Below are 27,673 nucleotides of genomic sequence, written 5' to 3'. Positions count from 1 at the left end.
TCATCTCCTTCCCAGAGACTGAGGTAGTTCAAAGTGGGATGGGGATTATGTTTCTAATGTTGGGGGAGTATGTTTGTTATTATACCGTTTGAAGCAAATATTTCTGTATAAAAACTAATCTGACAATGGCTAAATAGAACTGGGTGCAGAAGACCATCCCCTACAATTGCAGGCACACCATCAGTGGGGTTAGGGCCATTTGCAGAGAGCCAATAGACCCCTCAAAACTTCCGGCAGAAGTCAAGGTGGTGTGGGGTTACACTACTTTTTGTCTATTATTTTCCATCACATTCTTGAACTATTCTTCCAAATGTCTCCAAGGATCCTTTTCACATATAAGGTAAGCACCACTGTAGGTGTAGATAAAGATTTACTCTGGGTTTCTGCATCATAGGGAACCTAAAGTTTCCCCTAAAGATGGCTGCCAATGCATAGGACAATATGAAAGGGTTCTAATTCATCCCTTATGAAGACAAGCAGGTTAACCTAAAAGGAATGGCCCGAAGAGAGGGATTAAACACTTAGGGTTGATTAGAATTTTTAAGTAATCATTTATGCCTTTCTCCTATGGACTTGTAGTACATAAGGATCTTAAACTGTCTAGACTCAAAGCAGCCTAAGGTAAGCAGTCTATGTCTGGTGAAGGAAAAAAAAGAAACAACTCAAAAAACAAATAAGCTCCCACTGTATGCTTCAGGAAAACTGCTAGGCATCATTATTCATGGCTGTAAAATCTATATTTTTCATATTCACATCATATCCATATTCATAACTGGAACAGTAATATAACAGATATCAATAAATAAACACACAAAACATCCAAAAGTTATGTCAAAGAAACTGGCATGACTTGTAAAAGAAACATATTGGAAATCTTCGATTAAACCTTAAGCCAGAATAAGAGGGTTCTCCACCCCCTATCACTTCTTCAACCAGTCCTTCTTAACTGGGCTGTCTAAGAATGAGTCATTCCTTCCTTACTGAAGACACAGACTTCTTTTTCATTTCACATCCATTTTCCTTGTTGTATATCCTTTGGAGATCTTTTCAGAGATATATGCCAATTGCAAAATAGCCTGGACTCATGATCTGAGTAGACAAGAAGGCAATATGAACAAACATTTTAGACCTAGCACAGCCTCACTCTTGATTTGTACTTTGCCTTTTCGTTTTAATTTTCTGCAAAATGGTGATGACCCATCTGTAGGGTGGCTGTGTCAAACCTTCAGTGATTGCTAAGAGCTTGGAAAAACGGAGAATTATATAAATGCTACTTCCAACACTTAGTGAATATGTTAAGTGGTAATAAAATGATGTCATTTTTATTTCAGCCAAGATCTCATATGGTCTGTCCCAAGGGTTTTACTAAGTTAAAAAGGCATTTTACTTGGGAGAATACAAAATAATTAAAATGTTGCCAACTAAGCTACTAAAACCGTGTAAATAAATAACTAGGATGTCCCGGGCAAAGGAGATAATGTTCCTCTGGAAGAGAGCACTGCTGTAAACTTTGAATGTTTTTCGTGTTTTTCTTTTTAAGGTTGGAGTGACCCCAGTAAAAAAAGGGGAAGAAGGGAGGGGTATGTTGTCAAATTAATCGTGGTGTGTGTCATTTCCCCTTCTGCAGTCCACTAGGTAGAATCAAGCTGCAAACTCCCGGGAGTCTTGGCCTTGACTAGACCCTTAACTCTGTGTGTGTGTCTGTGTGCGTGTGTGCGTGTGTCTGTGTGTCTGTGTGCGTGCGTTGGGGCTTAGAAAAGGAAGGTCTTTTCAAATAGTTTCATGGGTGAGGGCAGTAAAAATTCGATTCTCCAAGGAGCCCTGGCCTTTCCCCGCTTTCTGCATCACCAACAGAAGGGGAAGGATGCTTCCCCTCCTTCCTTAGTGGCATCACAACCCAGCTGGCAAGGTGCCGGGCCGGATTGTCCTGGGAGCCCCCTTCCGCAGGACCCAGAGCCGGGGAGGAGGCGAGCACGCGTCCCCACTCTCCGAGGCCCCCCGGAGGCGGCGCGGGGCGGGGGCACGGCGAGCAGGCTCCTCCCCCTGACATCGGAGGCCGCCCTCCCAGCTCGCCCTCAGCCTGCGGAGCCGCAGCCGCCCAGTGCTATCCCCATCCCCGGCCCCGGCCCCGGCCCCGGCCCCAGCCCGGCCCGGCTCCAGCCCGAGACCCCCCGCTGCTCCTCCCACCGAGCTCTCCTGCCCCCAGCGGCCCGGGAGGAACTGTAGGACTGCTGCACACAGGAAGTAGCGGCCGCTCCGGAGGCAGCCCCCGAGGAGGAGGAGGAGGAGGAGGAGGAGGAGGAGGGTGGCAGGGGAGGGGGGAGGGTGGGGGGAGGGGGGAAGGGGATTGGGGACCACGGCAGCTGGAGCTGCCACCCTGTATAAAGAGCTGGGAACCGCGGGGGCCGAGGCCACCCCGAGGACCTAGCGACAGCCGGCCCCAGACGTGCGGCCCGAGCCCCGGCCCGCGCCGCCGCCGCTGCCTCGGCCCGACCGCAGGCGGCCCTCGCGGCCTCAGCCTCCCGCGCCCCCACCCCCTCCTCCTGCCGCGGGGGGGAAGCCGGGCAGCCGCTCAGGCGGCGGCGGCGACTGCCCGGGAGCTGGAGCTGACGCGGCGCGGAGGAGGAGCCGAGGCGCGGGACCAGACGCCCGGGGCGGATCGTCGGCGGCCGCTGCAGGTGGGTCGCCGGGGCCGGAGCTGGGGCTGCGGGAAGGGAGCGGGGCTGGGGGGCCCTGCCTGCTGCACTCTGGCCCGAGGTCGGGTGGTCCTCGCCTCCTGCCTCGTCCTCGGGGGCGCCCCCGAGCCTCCCCCGGCTCTGCCCCCTCCCCGCATTGGGATGGCCGGTGCCACCCGTCTCACCCCTGCCACACAGCCCGCTCTGAGGCGTTGCATGTGCGTACGCGCGTGGGGTGTGCGCGCGTGTGCGGTGTGCGCGCGTGTGTCTCTGTGTGTGTGCGTGTGTGTGCGCGCGGGGACCCGGGGCGCTCGCCTCCTCCCTCTCCTGGAGCGATGGACTCTGCTGCATCCCCTGGCCACCCGTGTAAGAGCGGTGCGCGCGCGGCCGTGCGCGCGTGTGCGTGTCCGGTGTGGGAGGAGGGAGGCTGGATGCCGCCGCTGCCTTGCTGGGTCAGGCCGCGAGGCCGCCGCCGGGGGCCGGGGCCGCTTGGAGTGGGCGGACGGATGCTCATCCCGGGCCCTGGGAGCCCGCGCGGCCCCGGCCCTCCGCCTCCCCGAGCGGCGGCGCCCGCTCCTGCGGTGTCCCAGCCGGCCGGCAGGCTCGCCGGGCTCTCCGGCGGGGGCCCGGGGCATCTTCTAAATGGGCTCGGAGCTGTCCAATGGCGGAGGCCCGAGGCCCGGGAGGTGGTGCGGCTCTCACCAATGGGAGCGCCCGCCAGGCCGGGCTGGGGGCTGGAAGGGGAAGGGGGAGAAGGGGCTGCCCGAGCTCCGCTTCTCCTGGGGGCGGAGGGGCTGCGTCATCCTCCGCTTCTCTCGGGCCTCGCTGACCCCGGGTGCCCCGGGCCGGTCACTCGGTGGTGTGCCCCTCGGGCCGCTGAGCGTTCCCTAGACCCGGCGCTTGGGATGCTGCCTGTCCTTCATCCATCTGCCCAAAGCCCAGACGGTGGGGACCAACTCCTTGACAGGAGAAGTCTGTGTTGGTGTCTGTTTGACAGGCTCGGGCTGAAGGTGGGGTGCTTGGAGAACATTAGATGCTGCTTTACGGTTCATTCTCCTGTCGAAAGATAAATGTGTATTTCAGCAAGACTGTCAATCCCTAGGTCACTTCACAGATAACACTGCTATTTCTGGGCCCCAGAGAAAGAGAGGAGGGGGCCCTTCTTTACAGAGGAGGGGGGCTGTGGATGTTGAACTTCGGTTATGCTGTCAGACCGGGCTGATGTTGGGAGTTTTGCTTAACTGATTTTTTTTTTTGTCTTTGTTACCAGAAATGGCGGGCTAGATAGGGAAGGAGGAAGGTGATGTAAAAGCAAAAGATAATCAAAATGAACTTCCTAATTGCTACTTTGAGGAAAAATTTTTTTAACAACCACTTAGAAGACCACTAGGATAATTGTTCACAAAGTGCTTTAAAAAAAAAGGTTTGTTTTGGCTGTTTGTAACCATATTGGAAAAGTATGGAAATTTTCTTTTTCATTTTTGGTGAGGGTAGGGGTATGCTTCCTCCAAACATGTCCTCTTCTTTGGTTCTCCTGTTTATAATCTCTTGTAAAACATATGTTGGGGGCTTTCATCTTCTGACAACGCATGGATAGATATCGGGGGGTAGAGTAATAACTGGAAAAAATGATTTTTGTAACTGGCTTCTTGTGTTATTTTCCTGCATAACCTGAAAAGCTGTGTATATAGCAGTGTTTGAAGAATATGCTTCTCTTCATTGGGAAATATGTGTATGATAATCTTCTAAAAGAAAAATGTGTAGACTTATGGGACAATAACTTAAGTAGTTACGTAGGTATTAAAAGTGGAATAAATTTCAAATAGAATATCTAAATGATGGACCTGGTTAAGGAGATAGAAAATTGTAGGTAATAACTTTATGGTCCAGTTGCATTTCAATTAAATCTCTTTTTTTCTTCCGTATTTGTTTCATGTGAGAGCTACACAGACTGGTTTAGGAGTACTTTAAAGACCTTTTATCTCATTTAGATATGGGTTCTTTGAAAAGAGCTGTTAGGATGAAAAAAAATCATTCTTTTCCTTTCTCTTACCCTCGCTCTGTAAAAGAATAGATTCTGAAATTTTCTTTGATAATTTAAAAAATGTTCTTCCACTAGTAAGAAATCCAAGGTCACCCTCCACTACAACTCACCTGTGAGTACATTTGTATTACTGTGTCTCCATTAGTAAAAGTGATCATATACATGCTAGACACTGATAATACTTCTTGTTGCACTATGACTCTTGGGGGTGCAAATGTGAAAGTACAAATCCATTGATATATATTTTGAGCTAAATTGCATATAAGGGGTTTTCAGAGCCTGGTATTTATCATTCATTCATAGACTGGGTCTGTGATTTTCATTGGTTGCAAGGAAATCCCCATGCGGAAAGTTTTTCTCCTAATACTGGTTGGCATCTTCTGTGAAGTTTATAGTCTTAAAAAAGTTACCTAAAGCAAGGAAATGGAAAGAGAGGGAAACTAAAAAACACATAAGGATCACTGTGCTTGATTATAACAGCTTCATAGTAGCATCATCTGTGATGTTTCATTGTATTTTTCTTTAATTTATTCCCCAGTTGTATTGTAATCTGGTTTGTTGCCAGCTGAGAAGTGTTCTGGCACCTCAGTACTACACTATTGAGAGATGAAGTGATTTGCCTGTGGTTATACAGCCAGTATATGTCAGAGGTGGAACTTGAAATCATGTTGTTCTGCCTGCAAGGCTAAATCTCTCACTCTGCTGTGCTGCCCCTTTTATTGTTTATCAACCATATCTGAGGAACCAATACCAATAGTAAAGAACATTTTCATCTCATTGATTAATATTCCAAGGGTGTCTGTAAGAGACAGTTTAGAAGTTTTTGAAAGTTAGTAAAATTTCTAGAGTGTGTGTATGTGTGTGTTTCCAGACTTCCAAGGTAGTTTTAGTGAATTGCTTAATATATGGCAGAGAAGAGCATTTGAGGCCAAATTTTCCTGATTTGGAACCACTTTATTGCTTTCATTTTACAAGATGGGAAATTGAACTATGGAGGCAGGAGTTAGTGGGGTGAATTTGCTAGGGCCATTTGTGGGGACTTTCAGTACTGTGCTCAATCTACCATTTTGCCCTTCTGTTGAAAGACTATGACATGAAAAAGGATAAAACTTAAAGATGTTGGTCAGAAAATACTGTAAAACTTTCTGCTTAGTTAACATGTTATAAACAAACCCAACCTCACCATCAGAAAAACTGGGTGTCACTACCTCCTATGTATGCTACACTAAAACAAAACAAAACTCCATTCTAAAATGGAGTGACATCTGTCGTGCACCATCTTAAGTTTACTAGAAGAATCATGTTAGTTAATAGATGACAATAATTATATAACTTTTTCTACAAGAAGTCTAAAGACCTAATTCCAAGTGAAACCAGGCAAACGGTATCAGCCCTATTTTACATCTGGGGAAAATCAGTAACAGAGACCTTGAGTGGCCACAATCTGAATGAATAAAGCCAGTGTTGGACTGGTAATTCTCTAGTCTATTTATCTTTTATTCATCTATTTATCTTTTATCCCTTAAAGATGAGTGTTTTTCCTTTGCCTCATCATTTTTTTGAGTGGAAGGAATGAGATGTTACCAGATTTAAAAAGTGGCTTACTCCTCATTTCTGCTTTTAAATAGAGCCAGTTTGCTACATAACTCTTAATTAAAAGTCAGTTTTGGCTTCATGGCTTTGCCTTCTTTCCCTCTCTGGCGCCGTAGAAACAGTAATATTTTATTGTTACAGGTTGCTGCTGTTGAACACTTATGTTTAGTTGAACACTACTGGTTACAGTTACTCTTCTTAAAAAAAAAAGATATCTATAATATGGCTTCTTTAATTGTTCAGTCATCTCATTTGAGAAGTAACCTTTACAATAAATCTGGACTGAACTTTTTTCAAATGGTCTCGTAGAAGTTTCATGGGATTTTATGGTTGGCTAATTGAATTAGGTTGAATTGACTGTAATTTTTTTCATAATTATGATGTCTTTTTCCTAAACTCTTTTTTTCTTCAGACTAAATTTAACATTTCACTTTTGGCATTCTAAATTTATCATCTCATGCTGAATTTTAGGCAATTAGGTCCATTCTAACTAAAGTTATTTCATATTCAAATTCTGTGTCATCTTTCATTTAATTATGGACGCTTTTCTATTATATTAGCTTTAAACTGAAAGAGACATAGATCCTGAGTAACTGATCTTCAAAATGTAATTTGTTTTGGGCCTTGAGAACAAGAGAAAACCAATTTAATTCTGGCAATTTGCATGAGTTCATGCTGAAGAATTGTCAAAGGTAGTTTGCACATCAGCTAAATTAAAATTAAGCTTATGGCCCAGATAGGGTTTTATTGACTAAGCAAATTTTCATAATATTTTCAAAGTTTAGCAGTCTTAGGGAAGGGGTACATCTGTCTTATCATCGTTGAATCTAAATAAATACAAACATCCTTCAATACATGAAATAGTAGCTCCATCTATCCATTTAATCCTATTTACAGTAATTTTAAAAACTTATTTTAAAATTGAACTTAAAGCCTAATTAAAATGAATACTTCCATGTACTTAAAACAGAAAAAGATGATTGTGTGTGAAACTTGCTCTTTTATGCATAGTTTGCTTTTCTTCATATATATGTAAAATTCAAACTTTTATAGTCAAGATATTTTATAACACTAAAACCAAAACAACTTGGAGAAGCCCAAGTTTAAGGTGCAGAGAGACTTTTCTGTCTTCAGGTGTCTTGATAGAACTATTTTGTTTTAGTTAATAATAATGATGATAATAAATTGCTGTAGTAAGCAAGGAAATCTTGAAATGAGTATTGCCATTATCTTTCTCTCTTTCCCTAACTAGTTAGGGGAAAAAAAATTATTCTGATGATCCTATTAGTTCATTCATGCTTTAGATTGTACTTTTAGAGAGACTAAGTAGATCTGGAAAATTCATATTTCATAATAAATTCTCAGATAATGAATAATAATAACTCAAAATTATATAGCAGTTTTCATTGTGAGTTGCTCAATGCCTAGTGCAATCCTTGTCTCATAGTAGGTACTTAATAAATACTTGTTGACTTGATTGAAATTTAGGCCCAGTGAGGTTGTGATTTACCCAGTATCATGTGACTAGAAAGGGGAGCTAGAACTCAAAACCTGAGCCTTTTGACTTCAAGTCTCTATAGCTCCTACTGCTGCCAGTCTTTATTTACATTATACTTGCAATCTGTGGGTATGCCCTACTTTCAGGAAACCAAATATGTTGAATACATATACAACACAATATCCAATTCAATTCAATAGGACAGCTGGTGGTAGTCCTGGAATTGGGAAGAACAAAGTTCAAATCTGGCATCAGACACTTACTAGTGTGTGACCCAGGGGAAATGACTTTTATCCCCATTTGCCTCAGTTTCCTCATCTATAAAATGAGTTGGAGAAGGAAATGGCAGACTCCTCCAGCATCTTTGTCAAGAAAACTCCCCCAAAAAGGGGCCATGAAGAGTTGGACACAACCATAAGTGACTAAACAACAACAACAAATTCAATTAAATATTTGTAAAATGCTTTTATCTGCAATGTACTGGATTAGGTTCTGAGGATATAAAGACCGAAATTGGGTGGGGATACATCTTATGTACAAACAAATAAAAGGTAAATTGAGAAGGGTGAGAGAGCTATAACAATCAGGAAGACTTTGAAGAGAAGGAAACTAAGAATTTGAAGAGGTAGAGGTGGGGAAGAAATGGAATCCAGGCAGGGAGTGGAATATAGACTTCAGAAAATAGATAGTAGGCAGTTTGGCTAGAACTGAGAATTTGTGAAGAAGATTAATTATGAAATAAGTTTGAAAAGGTAGGTTGGAACCAGAATGTGAAGGATTTTAAATGTTAAACTGAAGAGTCATAGGAGATTTTAGGCAAAGGAGTGACATGGTCAGAGACAAGTTTTAGGAATATGAATTTGGTGGCTGTGTGGGAATTGCAGGTGGAGAGCCTAATTAGGAAGGAATTGAAAAAGGCTAGGGATGAAGGTGATTATTAGGACGTCAATTAGAGTAGTGGCTATGTGAGTAGAGAGAACAGTACAGATGTGAGAAATGTTGGAGGTAGAATGAAAAGGAAAGAGAAGACACAAAAAAGACTCCATGGTTCCAAACATAGGTGGTGAGATGGGGTAGAATATTAGTGCTTTCACCAGAAAAAGGGAAAGAGTAGATTTAGGGGAGAACAGAATAAGCTTTGTTTGAGATTCTAATGGAAAATCTAGTTAGAGCTGTCCAACAGGCAGTTGGTGATTTGGGATTAAAGTTGAGAAGAGGAATTCAGGCTGGAGATATACATACATATCTATACATATACACACATATGTATGTGTAGACATGTATGTACCATGTACATGTATAATACATGTATGTATTCATGTATACACACGTATTTGGCCAGTAGATTATTGTAGAAAGGTTCTACGTGGGCTAATATAGATGGATAAATTGAACTTCAAAAAAGTTACATTGTAATAGAGGCAAAGGGGTGGACTGAATTAGTTGCAAAGAGTGATGTCTATTCTGAGGGCAAATGGGAGTATGAAACAAGTAGCAGTCATGGCTGCAAAGGGTGACCAGAGGTTCATTGTCTTTTAGGGGAATCCTGCTTCTTGTGATTGCAAGAAGAATAAGAGTGGGAGAAGAGGTCTAGGATAAAGAGAAGTTTGATTGTTGCACAGGGCACAGTGAGGAAGAGAGCAGAGGAGGTGATGAGGGTGAGATGGGAGAGTATTAGTAGGGGAAAGAGGTTTTCTCCTCAGCAAATAGCAACTCTGAATTATTGGGATTAAGGGAGGAGTTGGTGGAAATTTCCTAGTTTGACTAAGTACCAATTAACTGGGGCTCCCATTCTCCAGGGTCCTCTGATGACAGACTGTATTGTCTCACACATTGGGAAAGAAGGATTTGAAGCAGTAAAGGTTCTAGTGTTTCTGTAAGCAAATGTCTTGGGACTTTACTAAATTCACACTAGGGGCTGATTGCTTTATTCTGAAAATTATGAGGATTGATGCACAACCTAGACGATGCATGTGTATCTTGGCTCCTCGGATTATTGATCTTCAGAAAGGAACTTGTAGTAACGTGCTTGATACCTGAGGCTTAGGTTGATACCTAGGTCAGTTTCGAACTACCGATATGCTGTTGCTTGTTCCACGTGTTTAGATAAGTAGGGAGCTGCAGGTTCACATGGCAGTAGGTTTCTGGGTGAGGAGGCCCTTAAATCCATTTCCTTACGGGGGCATAGAGCAAGAACTCTATTCTCCTGTTCCAGTTAATGGATAAAGGAGGAGAGCATTCTGGTTACTCAGGCTTGAAATCTTGGAGTTATCTGTCTCTTTCATTTCCCTTATCCACCATATTTAGTTAATTGCACAATTCTCTCGATTCTGCTTCACAGTTCTGCTTCCACAATTTGTCTTGCATTTATCCCTTTCTTCTCTCTCAGTCTTAGAATTCTTAGTTTCCTTCAAGGCTCAGCTCTGATGCTACCTGCTATCCTTCCACTATTTCACTGTAAATTTTCATTACTTGATCTAGAATCTTGTAATTAACATTCTGACTAGTCTTTCTCTAACTAATCCTTTACATAGATTCCAATACAGTCGTAATCCACAAGTCTGATCATGTTACTCCCCTGTTCAAAAATGTTTAGTGGCTCCATACTGTTTATAGGTTAAAACATAATACCTCTTCCTGGTATTTAATCAGGTAATTAAATGAATATGTGAACTCATCAGTTTGGATATTCCCAATAATGATGCAAATTGCAACCCATCCTGTCCCTGTCCCTTGCCTCAGTTCCCCACAGGAGGTCAACTTGATGCTGGTTGGAGGTCTTCCTTATTTTTTTCTTCTGACGTTGAGAGGAAGAGCATTTGGACTATCCACCTGTTATCCCTTGCCGTTGCCATGTGTATAGGTTATGTTCTTTTTTGAGTTTTCATATCCCTGATGATATCCTTTATTGTTTTCATTCTTTGAAGCTTTTTATTTGTTATATGTTACAGCCTCATTGCTCCTACTGTCCACCATTCTGTTGCCCTCTGTCTTATATTCATTTTCATTTCTTTGGGTAAATCCACAAAAATCATCAACTGTGTAATACCCTTAAAATCTAGCAAGAAGAGATAGAGAAATTCCGTTAAAATTACTATAGAACGTATAAAATACTTGAGTCTACCTTCCAAGATACAAACAAGAATTATATAAATACAACTATAAAAAACTGTTTACAGAAATAGGCAGACCTAAATAATTGGAAAAAATATTAGTTATTTATTTGTAGGGTAAGCCAATATAATACAATTGACAATACTTCCATATTCCATTTGCTCATTAAATGCCATACTGAAATACAAAAGTGTTATTTTATAAAACTAGAAAAAAAACAAAATTCATATGAAAGAAAAAAATTCAAGAATCTCAGAAACAATGAAAAGAAATGGGCACAAAGGAGACTTTAGAGTACAGTGCCAGATCTCAAACTATTCTATAAAGCAGTTATTATTAAAACAGTTTTGGCAGTATTTGAGAAATAGATTGATCAGTGAAACATTAGGTATATAACATACACAACAAATGTATCTAATATTCTTAGTATTTGATAAACACAAATACTGAGATAATGATTCATTATTTGACAAAAAAACTATTGGGATAATTGGGCAGCAGTATGGAAGGAATTACATTTAGACCTCATGACTTATGTTAAGATAAGCTTGAAATGGATATGTGACTTAGATATAAAACATCACCACAAACATATTAAGGAAATAAGGAAAAAACTACTTATCAGATCTATGGATAGGAGAAAAGTTCATGACCAGTGAATAGAGAGGATCACAGATGATGAAATGTATAATTTTGATCATGTAAAATAAGAGGGAAACAGTTCATTGGAAAAAAAATCTTTGCAGCAAGTTTCTCTGATAAACTTCTCAATTCTAAGATACATAAGAAACTGATTCAACTTTATAAGAAAAATAGACTCCTCATTTGATAAATGATTTTAAGCATATGAACAAAAGTTCTCAGGAGAAGAAACCAGGCTGCCCATCGCCATCTTCAAGTCACAAATAATTAGAGAAATGCAAATTAAAACAATTCTAAGATTCAACTTCGCACCCTTCAGAGTGACAAAGATAACAAACAGAAAATGATAATAAATGTTGAAGGAGTTGTGGAAAAACAGGTGCGTTGATGCACTGTTACTGACCTGTGAAGGAGTACAATTATTTGGGAAAACAGTTTTGAATTATACAATTATACAACCAGTTGCTAAACAGCAAAACAATCAATAAACAGTGTGTGCCCTTTGATCCAGATATATCACTGCTAGCCCAAAAGAGATAAAATGTACAAAAATATATATAGTAGCTCTTTTTGTGTTGTCAGAAGAAGGAAACAAAACAAAACTAGAAACTAGGAAGATCTCCAACAATTGAAGAATTTATGAAGAAATTGTGGTATAAGAATGTGTTGAAGTAGTATTGTGCTGTAAGAAATGAGGAAATAGGTGATTTCAAAAAGACAACAGAAGACTTATATATACTGATGCAAAGTGAAATAAGCAGGACCAAAACAATTTGTACTATAACATGAGTGTTATAAAAATGAACAGTTTTGAGTACTTTTATAAACTGAATGGAACGAGCAGAACTGAGAGAACAATTTGTATGATAATCACATTGTAAAAACAACTTTGAAAGCTGTATGGATTATGATAAATACAATGACCATGATTTCAGAAAACCAGTGATGAAACATACTATCCATTACAGAGAGGTGATGGATTTAAGGTGCAAAATAAAATGTGTTATTTTGTTACTGCCATAAGAGGAATTTATTTTTACTTGTCTGTGAACTTGTAAAAATAATTTTTTTTTCTATTCTTTCCCCCAGTGAGGTAGGATATAGGCAGGAGAAAATAATTGACTTCTGTTAATTTAAAACAATACATGTGTGGGGGTGCTACAGTTATTACATGTTTCATACACTTTCAGATGGATATGCAGAACTATTATTTTCATTTAATTGTTTTACTTTGCTACAAGAGTCTTCTGATGAAGTGGAAATAATCTGTAAATATTTTTAATGTAAAAACAAAACAATCAATAAAGCTGAAAGTGTTTAAAAAAAGAATGTGTTCCATATTTTGTAGCTACATAACCTCACCAAGAAATGGGTGTTAAAAAAGAATACTGGCATTGATGGCCCTTTAAAAATCAATTCTATCTTACTTTTCTACCCTGATTTCATGTGACCTCCATTCATGGGCTTTATTTTCCAGCCTAACTAGTCTGTCAACTCCTCTATGAACCTGACATGTCATCTTCCATTTCAGTGTACCCAAGTGGGCTGTTGTCTGAACCTGAACCTGTAATGCATGCGGTCCTTTTCTCTGACTTTCACAGAGTCCTTCTTGTTCTTCAAGTCTTACCTCCTTTCCTTTTTCATGAGGCCTTTCTTGAACCTTTCTGTTTGAAAGTGTTCTTTTTGCTTCTCAGATTTTTCTAGATTACTTTGTCTGAGCTTCTTCTCTGTCTTCATTATACTCTACCTTGTGTTTTGCTTGCCTGTATACTTATAAAAGAATCAGCGTTGCAGGAGACCTTAAGGCTTGTCTTGGGGCATTTCAGATCACTTCTAAGTCTGATAGTCTATAATTCTGTGAGAATATGCAGAAAGAAAAAAGAGTACAACTCATACTTAAATAGGAATCTTCTCTCCAACATTCCTGAAAAGCAATCATCTAACCTTCACTTCAAGACCCCGAGGCAGCATGATGTCCTTAACTTTTCTTAGTTCTAATTCTTTTTGACAAACCTATATAGGATTGGACATTTTTGAGCCCTTTCTTAATATTTCCCTCCTCTGGGTTGTTATGACACTTGACATGATGCTGGGTTTTCATGACCCTTGTTTGTGTTCTTGTCTGTCTGGCTGCTCTTTTGATGGATCTTTATCCATATCGTTCTCTCTCACTGTGGGTGTACATCAAGGTGCTCTTCTCTCTTGATAACCTCATCAGTTCCTATATATGATAGGACAGTTATCAGGGTTTCACTCTTCCTTAGTAACATAGGTTAGGTTAGTTTTTCCATGAAAAGTGTCCAAGTTGTTACCAGAGACTTAATTGGTCCAGGGGTCAAAGCTCAAGCTACACTGGAGGCAGCTTCCTGCTAGTATCTGACCACACTGAAAATGCTTTTTGGTTACATAAAGGTATAAAAAAACCTACCAGTGTGGAGTCAGGATCCTTTAGAATTAGGGATGTCTCCAGACTGTTTAAGTCAGCATACCTTGGCTTGCTGACCCGTTGTGTTTTCATGTGGAGATGTAGAAGAGTGGACATCAAACCAAGTTATATGCTGAAGTATTGTATCTTTGCTGAATATCCTTTGCATGGCTAAGTAAACTTCCTTTTGTTAACTGTTGAATGGCCTATGAGTTCCTCTTATATTATTCCAGCATTCAGTGTGAGCTAACCAGGTTCTTGGCCTGTTTGTGTTAGGCCCACCATGGCTTAAATTACCTTTCCAAAGCTGAGGTCTCATAACTAGCCTTAGTCTGTCTTCTATATCACCAGCTGCCTATTGCATATTTTGAAGTAGATACTGCAGAGGCATCTAAAACTCAACATGTCCAAAATAGAATTCATTATCTTTCCCTTCAAACCCACTTCAGAGCATTTTAAGGGTGCCACCATCCTTCTAGTCACTTTCACTCAGGTTGGTAACCTTGAAATTCTCCTTATCCCTTTACTTTCCCTCACACATGTCCCATGTATTGCTAAGCCCTGTTGATTCTATTTCTATAACCCCTCTATCATATTCATCATTTTCTCTCCTCTCATGGACCAATGCATGAGAGGGTTCAGACTCACATTACTTCTTACTTGGGAGATCCTCCTCATTGGTCTCTCCACTTCTAGGCTCTTATCTTTCCAGTTAAAACTTCACTACACTGCTAAAGTGATATTCCTAAAGCACAAATTTAAGCATGTCATTTATGTATTGAAGAAGGGCTAATGGTTCTCGATTGCTTTTAGGTTCAAATAAAAGCTCCTCTCTGTCAGTTAAAGCCCTTCAGAATCTGGCTGCCTTTCTTTCCAAAATTATGAAACATTATTCCTCTTCACACACACTCATCTAAACTGGCTTATTGGCTTTCCTGTAGATAAAACATTCCATCTTGTATCTCCATAGCAAAATAGCTGTCTCCTGTGACAGGAATGTATTCACTCTTTACTTCTGCCTTTCAGAACCTCAGCTTTCTTCAGAGGCTTTTCCAGATTCTTCCCTGACCCAGCTATGAGCGCCTACCGCTCCACAATTGCCTTTTATTTACTTTGTATATATTTTGTATCTATGAAGATGTATACAAGTTGTTTCCCCCGATAGAATGTAAACTTGAGGGCAGGGACGTTTTTTGGTCATTGTATCCTCAGCACCTAGCACAGTACCTTGAACGTAGTAGGTACTTAATAATAAGACTGGTTGATCTTACACTGGAGGGACTGGTTTCAGATACTTGCTTTGTCGCTTAGAACATGTTCAACCTTTCTGGGCCTCAAGTTTCCTCAATTGCAAAATTAGGTGGTTGGACTAGATAAGCTTCAAGGAGTTCCTCCCAGCTCTGGATCCAGATACACTGATAGGGAACTCACTACATATTGAATCAACTCTTTATTGGTTAAGACCTCAGATTGTTAGGAAGTTTTTCCTTAAATATGCATCCGTCTTTCTATAACTTCCAACTGTTGATTCTGGGTTTGCCCTTTTGGGCCAAGGAGAATAATTCTAATCTCTTTCACATGACAGCTTTTCACAGAATTGAATATAACTACCATATTCTTCTAAATTTTCTCTTCACCAGACTAAATATTCCTGGTTGATCCAACCAATCCTTGTTGCCAATTCCCTCTCTACCCTTATCACCCTCCTCTGGAAATACTCCACTTGTTAGCGATATCCTTCTTAAAATGTGACCCAGAAATGAACACAACAGTTTATCTGTAGTCTGACAGGGATGCGGTAAAGTGGGATTATTGCTTCCTCATCTTTGCCACCACCAGTAACAGTTGCTGACCAGCTGCCATGAACAGGCAGATGGGTTCAGGAGTCCTGGAAGTGGAAGCACCCTCTAGTTCTGGTTTTTGAGCCCAGCCCTCACAACCATCATACAAGGAGGCAACTCCTGTGGAAGAGCTAGCTATGTTCACCAACTGTTGACTGGCTGTTGCAAGGCAGCTAGCCAAGCTAAAGCACTAGGGGACCCTGAAGAGAGATATAGGAGGCAACATGTGCCAGGCAAGTCAAACTTCCTTCTTAACCATCATTTTCCCTCAGACTCTGATGGAGATAGCCCAGGACTTTGAGACCAAGAGCCTTGGGAATAGCATTGTTTCCAGCCTAGTGCCTTCAGTCATTCTCCTGCTGAGAAACATCCCCTATGGACATAAATTCTGGCAACTGCTTCCATAGGTGCTTCAGTAACAGCTATTGGAGACCCAGAAAGGAAAGTTCTTGCCACCAAAGATCCTGTTGAGACTCTCACTGAAGACACATTTGACACTGTCAATTCAACACCAGAAATTGATAGAATTTTGCCAGTGGAAATAACATTAAATACAAAGCATTATCCCCTTCTTTGCTGCTGCACCTTAAGAACCATGAAATTTTTCATGTGTGTTGTCATCCTATTAGGAGCTCCTTCAGAAGAGGGACTGTCTGGCTTTTCCATGTGTGTTCTGTGCTTAGCACATAGTAAGTAATTAAATGCTTCATTCATTCATTCATTCATTAGTTTGTCCATTGTGCTTTTATTAATTTACCCTGCTGACCTCAAAGTTAGGAAGATCTGAGTTCACATCCTGCCTCTGACTCATGCTCTCTGTGGTATTTTAGTCACAGAGATTATTCACATCATCTCTCAGTTATCCAGCCAATTCTGAGACTATAATTGTGGAGCAGATATGCATTGGTAAAGGGATTTTCCTCACTGGGAGAGTCCTTTATCAATGAAATATACCAGTCATCCTACCCCCAAATCTTAATTGCTTTTTTGGCTGTCACATCACTTTGTAGACTCATTGAACTTAACAGTGAAGAAAAATAAGATTTAGACTTGCCCAGGATCACACAACTAATAAATGTGGATTTATGACTGAGACTTCTGATGCTAAATTCAGTATTCTTTCCATTAGAGAATGGTATGCTAATAAACTACTTAGGGACCCCAGTGTGGTACATATATATTCTTAATCACATATTCTGGCTTGTTCTCTCTCTCTGTATATATATATATATATACACACACACATATATATACACATATATAATATGTACATGTATATAGTGTATATATATATAGTATGTGTATATGTATATATACACATACATGTGGAATTATCCATTTTTAACATTCATTTTAAAAATTGAGTTCCAAATTTTCTCCCTTACTTTGAGAAGACAAGCAGTATATCATTTATGCAAGTGAAATCATGCAAACCATATTTCCATATTAGCCGTGTTGCAAAAAATCCCAACTGTAATAAAGAATAAGAGACAAAAAGTTAAAAAAAAAGTATACTTCAGTTTATTAGTTCTTTCTCTGGAGGTGGATAGTATTTTTCATATGGTTCATATTTTGATAATATGAATTGAAATAGGACCGAGTCTGTTGGTAGTTTGCATATAATATTTTTGTAAGTGGGTACAGAGAATATCAAATGTATTGCTAGTTGACCTTCAAAGACACAATCAAGTACTGGGGTTATATTATTTCCCACTGATTAATAAAGCTTAGCAAATTCAAATGCCTACCTTTTTTTCTTCTACTGTTTTGAAGGAGTAATTGGGTAAACTGTTACCCATAGTAACAACAACTGAATATTTGGCAGCATTAAGAGATAGGGTGTCCAGAAAGAGAGTGCCAGTGTTCCTCACCCTAGTCTGTGAGTAACATTTAAAGAATGACATGCAGAGTAGGGCAGCCAGAATGGTGAAGGGTTTTGAGGTTTTCTATACTAGGCTTAATTGAAGGAACTGGGGATATTTATATGCCTGGAGAAGAAAAAATTGAGTGGGGAGCATGATAGCTGTCTTATGGAAGGATTACACTAAGTCTGATCTAGAGGGTGGAAGTAGAAAAAAATGAGTATAGAAGCAGATTTAGGAACAGTTTAAAGGAAAACTTTTTTTTTTAAAAAAAAGAATCAGTATTGATACTCAAGTGAAGTGGACTGTCATCTGAAGTCTTCATGGAAAAGGAGGATGATCATTTTTCTGGTGTGTGGTAGAGAGAGTTCTCTGTTAAACATGAGTTGAACTAGATGGGCCTGTCTATGTGAGACAATTAAAGTGAGTCTTGCCTTGTTAAAGACTGAAGGGTGACTTTGCCGATCTGTGATGGATGTGGTGATAGAAACTGGAAAAGCAATTGTGAGAATGATATATCTGATGGATTACTAATAACAGTTTTTTGGCTTTAGACTATATTTAGTGATAATTCTCAACATTTTGCTACTTTTAGATCATGTCTGTTGCACTTCAGAGTTTCCATTCCATTTATGTTGGGTAGGGCTTATTATGTTATGTTATATTAGGCCACTTACTTGATTTTGATGCTATTTTTAGCATGTCTATCACTTCCAACCTAACCCTTGTACTCTCCCATAGTAAAAACTAAAGATTCTCTATACTGGGAGAGAAAAATCTTGAAATAAGGTGATATGAGGTAGTTTCCAGTTGAGAGAATTGAAGAGGAGGAAACAGGTGTTCACAACCAGATGTACTCAGTAATGGTAGTTCATTTTGCAAGAGAGTATTTACTGTCTAGATGAATCTTTCAAAGCTAAATCACTAGTCACTTGGTGGCTGATTTAGAGAGACGGGTAGCTGTTTGATGCTTGAGCCTTCCAAGTGATCAAGGAGGAGTAGGGCAGAGTATTCAGGCAGGAAAAGAGCCAGAGAAGCAGTTCTATAGGCCTATCTTTGAGAAAATCTTTTGAAGGATTTTTATGCCCAGTAGAAATTATATAATTTGTCTTGGAAAACACAAAGTAATTTCCAGAGAATCTATAGAATTTGCATTCTAGTGTTTCCTTCATATTGAAGAAAATAATTTGGACATTTTTAGGAGCAGGTTTTTTTTTCCCCTTGCCAGTATACAATTCCTTTAGCACTGTTTGAAGGAGGTGACACTTGTAAGGAGGTTTCAATGGCTGTGATGTCTGCTGTTGGGAGAAGAGTATTGGGAAATGACTGTGGTGTATGAAAGAAAAACTTAAAAGATGGCACAGTTCACTGAGCTAGGAAGCAAAGGGGACATGAATCTTAAGAAGAAATTCGTTATTTTTTTTTCAAAGATCTACCATCTCTCCCTTCTGCTCCCTCACTACCACCAGTAAGAAAGCAGAAAAAAAATCTGTTACAAACAGATATAGTCAAGCAAAGTAAGTCCATGTACTTCAGTGTCATATATATTCTACATGTACACACAGACACTACATGCAAACACACATGGTTATGTGGACATATATGTTTATATGGACACATGTGTATATGCGCGTGTGCACATACACATGCACACGCATATGAATGACTGACTCATTCCGGTCTCTGAGTTCATCACCTCTCTGTTAGAAGGTGAATAACATGTTATGTTATGACTCCTCTAGAGTTGTGGATGGTGATCGTATTGATCAGTTGCTAAAACTTTCAAAGCTGATTGTCTTTACTGTATTGTTACGTACATTGTTCTTCTGGTTCTGCTGTTTTTGCTCTGTGTCAGTTCATATAAGTTTTCCCAGATTGCTCTGAAACCCTCTCCTTTGTTGCTTCTAACAGCACAGTTGTGTTCAGTCACATCCACATGCCATAACTTGATTATTCACCAATCTGTGAGCAACTTACAAGCTCATATTTCTTTGCTATCTCAAACAGAGCTGCTATAAATATTTTTTTAATATATGTATCCTTGCCCTCTTTCTCTCATATTTTTTGGGTGTAGTGTATTCACTGAGAATTATCACTAAATCAGAGGTTATACATAATTTTTTTGTTTTTGGAAGCTGCATATATGCTTTTTGGGCACATATCTAAATTACTTTCTAAGAATGGCTGGACCAGTTCATAGGCACACCAATAGTGCATTTATATACCTGTTTTCCCATAACTCCTCTAGCATTTGTCACTTTCTTTTTTTGCCAGCATTGTCAATCTGATGGATATGAGGTAGAACATTATAATTGCTTTAATTTGCATTTGTCTAATTATTAGTGATGTAGAGCATTTTTTATATGGTTATAAACTGCTTCTATTTCTTTCTCTGAAAACTGCCTATTTATATCCTTTGACTGTTTATCAATACCTGTTATATATTAGAAATATAACCTTTATTAGGGAAACCTGGTATAAGTTTTCCCAGTTACCTGCTTCTCTTTTCCTTTAGGTATATTGGTTTTATTTGTGTAAAAAAACCAACAACTTTAATTTTATGTAATCACACTTGTCCATTTTATTGTCTGTAATCTCTTCTACCCATTGATCTGAAAGGTAATTTCTTTTTTCCTCTAATTGGTTTATTATGTCACCATTTATGTTTAAATTATATGTGTGTATATGTGTGTATACATATACATACACACATATATACACATATACATTTTATTTGGAGCTTATCCTATGTGAGGTGTTGGTCTACATCTACTTTCTGTTTGATTACTTTCCCAGCAATTTTTCTTTAATAGTGTTGAATAATTTAATCAAATAATAAACCTTAATAGCTTGGACTTTTGAATTTATCAGTTTATTGTATATTGTGTACCTAATCAGGCCTACTGATTGACCTCTCTTTTTCTTAGCCAGTGTCAAATTATTTTTTTCTTTTCTTAAATTTAATTAATTTGTTTTCAGTTTTCCGCAGGCACTTCCATAAGTCTTAAATTTTCTCCCCCTCCTTCTCCCTTCTCTGTCCAAGAGAGCTTGTAATCTTGTATGGGTTCTACACAGACATTCTTATTAAACACATTTTCACATTAGTCATGTTGCATAGAAGGATTAAAATGAATGGGAGAAAGCATGAGAAAAACCAAACCAAAACATAACACAAGAGAAAAATAGTCTGCTTCGTTGTGCATTCCGATCCCATAGTTCTTTCTGTGGATGTGGATTTTGCTTCGAGTCCTTTGGGAATGTTTTAGGTCCTTGCATTGCTGTGAAGGGCTTAGTCTATCAGAAACAGTCCTCACACTCTGTGGCTGTTACTGTGTATAATGTTCTCCTGGTTCTGTTCATTTCACTCAGCATAGGTTCATATAAGTCTTTCCAGGATTTTTTTGAAGTCTGACTTTTTAATTTCTTATAGCACAATAGTATTCCATTACATTCATATACCACTACTTGTTTAAGCATTCCCCAATTGATGGGCATTCCCTTGATTTCCAATTCTTGGCTACCACTAAAAGAGCTACTGTAAATATTTTTGTACATGTGGGACCTTTTCCCATTTTTATGTTCTCTTTGGTATACAGCCCTAGTAGAGATATTGCTGGTTCAAAGGGTATGCACATTTTTGTAGCCTAGTATCAAATTCTTTTGATGATTACTGGTCTGTGGTATATTTTGAGATCTGCACTGCTATGCTCCCTTCTGTTCCACTTCTTTTCCCCATTAATTCCCTTAAGATTCTTGACCTTTGGTTCCTCCAGATGAATGTTGTCATTTTATTTTTTCTAGCTCTATAAGCTAATCCTTTGGTTATGCTTTGTCACTGCATAAATAAGTTAATTTTGGTCATGTTATCATTTTATTATACTTGCTCAGGATCCCCATGAGCAATTAATATTTCTCCAGTTATTTACATGTCACTTTATTTATATAAAAATGTTTTGTATCATATTCATACATGTTTTGGCAGGTAGACTCCCAAATATTTTATAAATTCTGTAGTTATTTTGAATGGAATTTCTCTATCTTCCTGCAGGTTTTAATTGGTGATATACATAAATGCTGATGATTTGTATGGTATATTTTATAATGTGGAACTTTGTTGAAGTTATTAGTTGTTATAAGTAGTTTTTTTAGTTAACTCTTTAGGGTATTGTAAGAAAACCATCATATCATCTGCAAAAGTGATACTTTTGTTTCCTTTTTGCATATATTTATTTCCTCAGTTTCAGGAATTCTAGCGCTATATTAAATAGTAATGGTAATGATAGACATCATTGATGTACCCTTTTCTTACTTTAGAGTCCTTTATTTTATTCCCATTACATGTAATACTGGCTCTTGATTTAAGATAGATACTACTTATATTAAAGGAAGCTCTATTTATTACTATGCTTTCTAGTTGTTTTTTAAAAAACAAAACAGGAATAGGTGCTGTATCTTGTCAAAAGCCTTTTCTGCATTTATTGACATAATAATATAGTCATTGTTGGTTTTGTTATTATGTGGTCAGTTATGTTTATAGTTTTCCTAATATTGAGCCAGCATTGTGTTCCTGGTATAAATCCAGTCTGGTCATAGTGTGTAATATTTTGTATGCTGTGTTGCTCCAGTGTTATCACGTATATTTTATTTAAAAATGAGTTTTCTGTGTTTTGACTCTTTCTGGTTTAGGTATCAATACTATTTCATAGAAAGAATTTGGCAGAACCTCTCTTTTTTTTTTTTTTACTATTTTTTTCAAATTATTTAGTATTGGAACTAATTATTCTTTAAGTGTTTGGTAGAATTTATTTGTAAATCCATCTGGTTCTGGGTTTTTTTGAGGAGGAAGCTCATTTATGGCCTGTTCAATTTCTTTTTCTGGGCTTAGAAAAAACCTATTTCTTGTTTTATAAATCTGGGAATTTTATATTTTTATTTAAGTTCTTGGTTTTATTGGGATATAGTTTGGCAAAATAGTTTCTGATAGTTTATCAGTTGTGAATTTACCTTTTTATTTTTGATGATTTGTATTTTGAAATTTTTGGTAATTTGGTTTTCTTTAAAAAACAAGCAAACTAATGGTTTATCTATTTTTTAAAACTAGTTCCTAGTTTTATTTATTAACTTAATTTTTTTGGCTTTCAATTTTGTTGTTTTCTCCTTTGATCTTAGGTTTTTTATTTTGGTGTTTAATTGTGTGTTTAGCATTCTTTTGGTTTTCTAGTTTTTAAAGATTATATGCCTAATTCATTGATCTATTCTTTTTCTCTTTTATTAATAAAGGTGTTTAGAGATCTAACACTTACCCTTAAGGACTGCTTTGACTGAATCTCCCAAATTTTGGTATGTTGTCTCATTCCTTGTCATTATCTTTAATACAAATTGTTATGTAATTTTATGTATCTATGATTTGTTCTTTGACATTGCTTAGGATTAAGTCATTTTGTCTCCAGTTAATTTTCATTAGTTTATTGAATGGTCCATTATTGAATATGATTTTTATAGTACTGTTTTGTAAAAGATATGTTTAAAATTTCTGCTTTTCTGTACTTGTTTATGAGGTTTTTATACCCTAATACATGGTTAATTATTGTAAAGTTGCCATGTATAGCTGAGAAATATGGATACTCAAATTTTAAAAATATTTTCAGTCAATCAAAGTCTGCCTTCTCTCCCTCTCACTTCCCCTCACCCCAACGGAGAAATCAGAAAAGCAAAATCTGTTACAAACAGGTATAGTCAAGCAAAACAAGTGTACACATTAATCGTCTTCCACTAACTTTACACATGTGTGCCTCTCTGTATACATATGTGTATATATACACATGTGTGACTTAATCTGCTCTCTTGTACATCACCTCTTTATCAGGAGGTGAGAAACTTGTGTAATTATGAATTCTTTGGACCTGTGATTGGTATTTATGTTGATGAGTGTTCCTAAGCCTTTCAAAGTTCATTGTGTCTTTACAGTAGCGTATAAATTGTTCTTCTTGTTCTGCTTACTTTACTCTTCATCAGTTTTTACAAGTCTTCCCAGGTTTCTTGGAAACCATCCCTTTTGTTATTTCTTACAACACAATAGGATTCCATCATATTAATGTACCACAACTTCTTCAACCTTTTGCCAGTTGATAGACATTCTCTTCAGTTTTCATTTCTTTGCCACACAAAAGAGCTACTATGAATATTTTTCTACATATGAGTCCTGGTCTTTTTTTTTTAATATCTTTGAAATATAGATCAAGTAGTAGTATCACTGGGGAAAAGGACATACATAGTCTAATAACTTTTGGGATATAATTCCAGATTGCTTTCCAGAATTACTGAATCAGGTCACAGTTCCATCAACAGTGCAGTAATACATACCTGTTTTCCCACAGCCCCTCTAGCATTTTTCCTTTTCCTTTTTTTTTGTCAACTTTGCAAACCTGATAAATATAAAATAGAACCTTAGTTGTTTTAACATTCATTTACGTAAATGTTAATTATTTAGAGCATTTTTATATGGTTTTTGATACCTTGGATTTTTTCCTCTAAAACTGCCCATTCTTACCTTTTGACTGTTAGTCAGTTGGGGAATGGCTCTTCTTATAAATTTGACTTAGTTCCCTTTATGTCTTAGAAATAAGACTTTTATCAGAGCAACTTGCTACAAAGTGTTTTTCCCCTAGTTATCTGCTTCTCTAATAATTTTACTTTTTTTGTAAGTGGGAATTTACAGTTAGGATCATTAATTGTTTATTTCCTTCCATCCTGTTCTCTTATACTCTTCCTTCTCTTTGTTTCCTGGCCCCTCTGTATAAAGAAGAGGAAGATTGTGAGCATTGACTCTGCTTAACACCTCTGTTTGATCCAGTCTGCTTCTGTTCCTCTGCCACTCCTTTTTTCCCCTCACTCAGAGGCCAGTCACAGGCTCTGTCTTTTTTTTTTTTTTAAACTTCTTTGTCATTGATCCTCTGTGGTTAGAGTTTGTGTTGCTTATGATTAATGCTTCTAGTAATCTATCCTTCTCCTGTCATCTCCCTTTCCTTCCTGCGACTGTTGAAATGCATTTTTTCATCTTACTCTGTATGTGTGTGTATTCCCTCCTTTGACTAGTTCTTTTGAGAGTGAGAGTCAAGTGAAACTGCTTCCTGTACCCATTCTTTCTTGTTTGTATAGCCTTTTACTTTTATACTCTCATTATGTGAGATTATTTTCCCTTCCTCAGGATACTCCATTTCTTCTTTCTTTTCATTTTTATTTTAAGATCATCAGAACATAACGAAGCCATTCAAGCCCTCTCTCTTATTAGGCTGTCTCTTCAACTCTTGATGATGATAGAATTCTGAGGGGTTACATGTAACATTTCCCCATGTAAATAGTTAATTCTTGTTTAGTCCCTTATCATTGCTCACTTATGTTTACCTTTTTCTGTTTCTCTGTTTCCTGTGTTTGTGTTTCATAATTTCTACTTAGCTCAGGCCTTTTCATCAGGAAATCTTGGAAGTGGTTTGTTTCATTAAAGCTCCATCCTTCCTCCATCCTTCTCCTCCTCCCCCAAAGAATTTGTTTAGCTGAGTAAATTATTCTTGATTGTAAACCTTTTGCCTTCTGGAATATTCCTTGCTCTTTCTTAGTGGCAGTTGCCAAAGCTAATGTGACTATATGGTATAGTCAATTCTGCTATTATGTATATATGTTCTTCCCAAATCACTGTTATACAAAATCAGCACATAAAAACCACAGGGTTTATGAGAAAGATGAAATTTGGGGCATGATACTAAAAACGTCAGTGACACATCATAAAAGATAGGGATCTAATAAAAATGGTAGCACATTTTTATTTGTTAAATGGATTAAAACTACACAAATACTTTAGTAGTAGTGACATTGTCTTCAGGATGCTGCTCAGCAGGGGCCCCACCTCCACTCCTGTTTCCCATTGACCTCTGACTGGCAAAATTACTGCTATGGGTGAAAAGGAGGGAGACAGGGAAGCAATATACATTTGTATGGTGCCTCCTAAATCCTGGGAGGTAAAAGCTATTATGATCGTCATTTTACAGTTGTAGAAACTGAGGCAAACAGTAGTTAAATGATTTGTCCAATGTCACACAGATTGCAAGGATCTGAGGCAATATTTGAACTCTGTTCTTCCTGAGGTCCTAAGTTGAGTTTGCTTGTGAAAGTGGTTGCAGCTCGTGAGTTTTGTGAAATAGTGTAGTTTTCTGTGTTCTTGCTGTTTCTCTCTGATAAAATTGTGTATAAGAAAACACAAAATATCCATTAGGCTCAAATGATTCCCTAATATATCAACCTTTTGGAACAGATTTGCATTTTCAAACAAGATAGCAGAACTGACCGTACTTTAATTCTTTCTTTTTGACTGCAGTATTTTTTCTTTGATATGGAAGCTGGATTTTGGTTATAATACTTCTGGTAGGTTTCCTTTTGGGATATATTTCAGGATGTGACTGGTCTAAGAGATCTGGGTAGTTTTCTAATTTCTTGAAATGCAGTGCCTACATTCTTTTTAGTCATGTCTTTTAATGATTTTTAAAAGATCTTTTCTTGATCTACTTTCTAGGTCACTTGTTTTGGTTATAAGCTACCTTATATTTTCTTCTATTCATTTTTCATTTTTAGTCTTTTCATTTTATTTTTATATTTCTTGTTTTTTTATGGGGTTATTAACTTCTTTTTGGTTCATTCTGATTTTCAGGAAATGTTTTTCCTTAGTTATATCTTTGTACCTCTTGTTCCAAGATGTTAATTCTATTTCCATTTCTTTCTTCTGTAGCTCACATTTCTTTTACAATTTTTTCCCCACTAGTACTCTCTTTTTACTTATTAAAAACATAAAAAAAACCCACCTCTTGCATCATCTCTTCAACTTGTACCCACTGTGTTTTTCTCTGAGGCTTTGCTTATTATAGATGTTTTGGAGTCATTCTCTTCTTTTAGTCATTACCTTAAGCATCACAGTCACCCTAAAAACTCTTTAGAGTAGAATTCTTTTTGTTTTCTCCTTCCCGTGGCCCATTTCCCAACTTCAGATTTTATGTTAGGCTGCCAAACCCAGACAATATTGCCAACTGGAAAGCTTTTCTGGTTCAGAATGACAGAACTTCAGGCTCTTTTTGGGTCTGGGATTCCTGCTGTAGTTATTCTGGCACAGATTTCAGACTGGACTAGAGTCTGGAACTTGAATTCCATTTGTTCATGTAGTTATAGCGCCAATACAATATTCATCGCTCCCATGGCAGCCATGAATATCATGGCACAATTCAGAATCATGAAGTGCCACAGACTCTCCACATGGAAGGCAGAACCACAATGTTCGTTCAGACCCAAATCCATCACAGCAACACAAATCTATAAACAATAACATTGTAGAGAACAACACCATCCCCAAGTCTTTCCCCCGCTAGCCTTCCCGCAAACTCACAAAAACAAATCACAAGCAGGCTTTTTAAAATAAAATCACAAACATTCACAAAATCTCTCACTCTAGTGAGCTGCCTGTTTGCTTGTATCCTTCCCTGCTCTAACTGCTCTCGAGTCACTTCCTCTCAGTCATGCCCTAGTTCTGCCTCTTCCTGTTCTACCCATTCAGCAAATTCCTCCCACCACAGGCTCCATGTGACTTAATGGACCTAGTAATGAATAGGGAAGATTTTCCAATTCAAATTACCATTACAGTAGTCTTGAAGCTGCTGCTTTTTATTTGATTCTTCTTAAAAAGACTGCCTAGGGTGACTGTTCCTTATTCTGGTATACCACACCTGGGTACAGGTTGCTTTGTCAGTCTGAATCTGTGAATTGGTACTCACTAGTGAGTGACAAAGATGCCACTTAAAACCCATTCCTGTGTTGTACACAAAGTTGGGATGTATCTGGGATCTTTTCTTGCCTTGGTATATAGCTGCAGCCTTCTTTTATACGCTGGGATTGAATGCTAATCATAGATTTTCTTGGCTACACTTTGTCTCTAGTGTCT

The 27,673-nt window shown here is 38.4% G+C and overlaps 1 protein-coding gene across 5 annotated transcripts in view; it reads left to right on the top strand.

Annotated features, from left to right (window-relative positions):
* Positions 1 to 2,553: 2,553 nt before the first annotated feature.
* The window catches only part of AGPAT3 (1-acylglycerol-3-phosphate O-acyltransferase 3), a 154,471-nt gene continuing 129,351 nt past the window's right edge, over positions 2,554 to 27,673 (top strand). For 2 of the 5 annotated variants that reach the window (XM_072614814.1, XM_072614817.1), the window contains exons 1-2: positions 2,554 to 2,678; positions 22,975 to 23,034. The gene's annotated coding sequence lies outside the window, so the exon portion shown is untranslated. Of the gene's footprint in view, positions 2,679 to 2,957; positions 3,042 to 3,558; positions 3,686 to 22,974; positions 23,035 to 27,673 lie in introns of those variants that run through there. The other 3 variants (XM_072614815.1, XM_072614816.1, XM_072614818.1) reach the window with 3 other exon arrangements.

This window comes from Notamacropus eugenii, chromosome 5 (genome assembly GCF_028372415.1).
Source record: "Notamacropus eugenii isolate mMacEug1 chromosome 5, mMacEug1.pri_v2, whole genome shotgun sequence".
Lineage (NCBI taxonomy): Eukaryota > Metazoa > Chordata > Mammalia > Diprotodontia > Macropodidae > Notamacropus > Notamacropus eugenii.
Note: the sequence above shows the minus strand (reverse complement) of the source record. Positions and strands in the feature narration are given on the sequence as shown.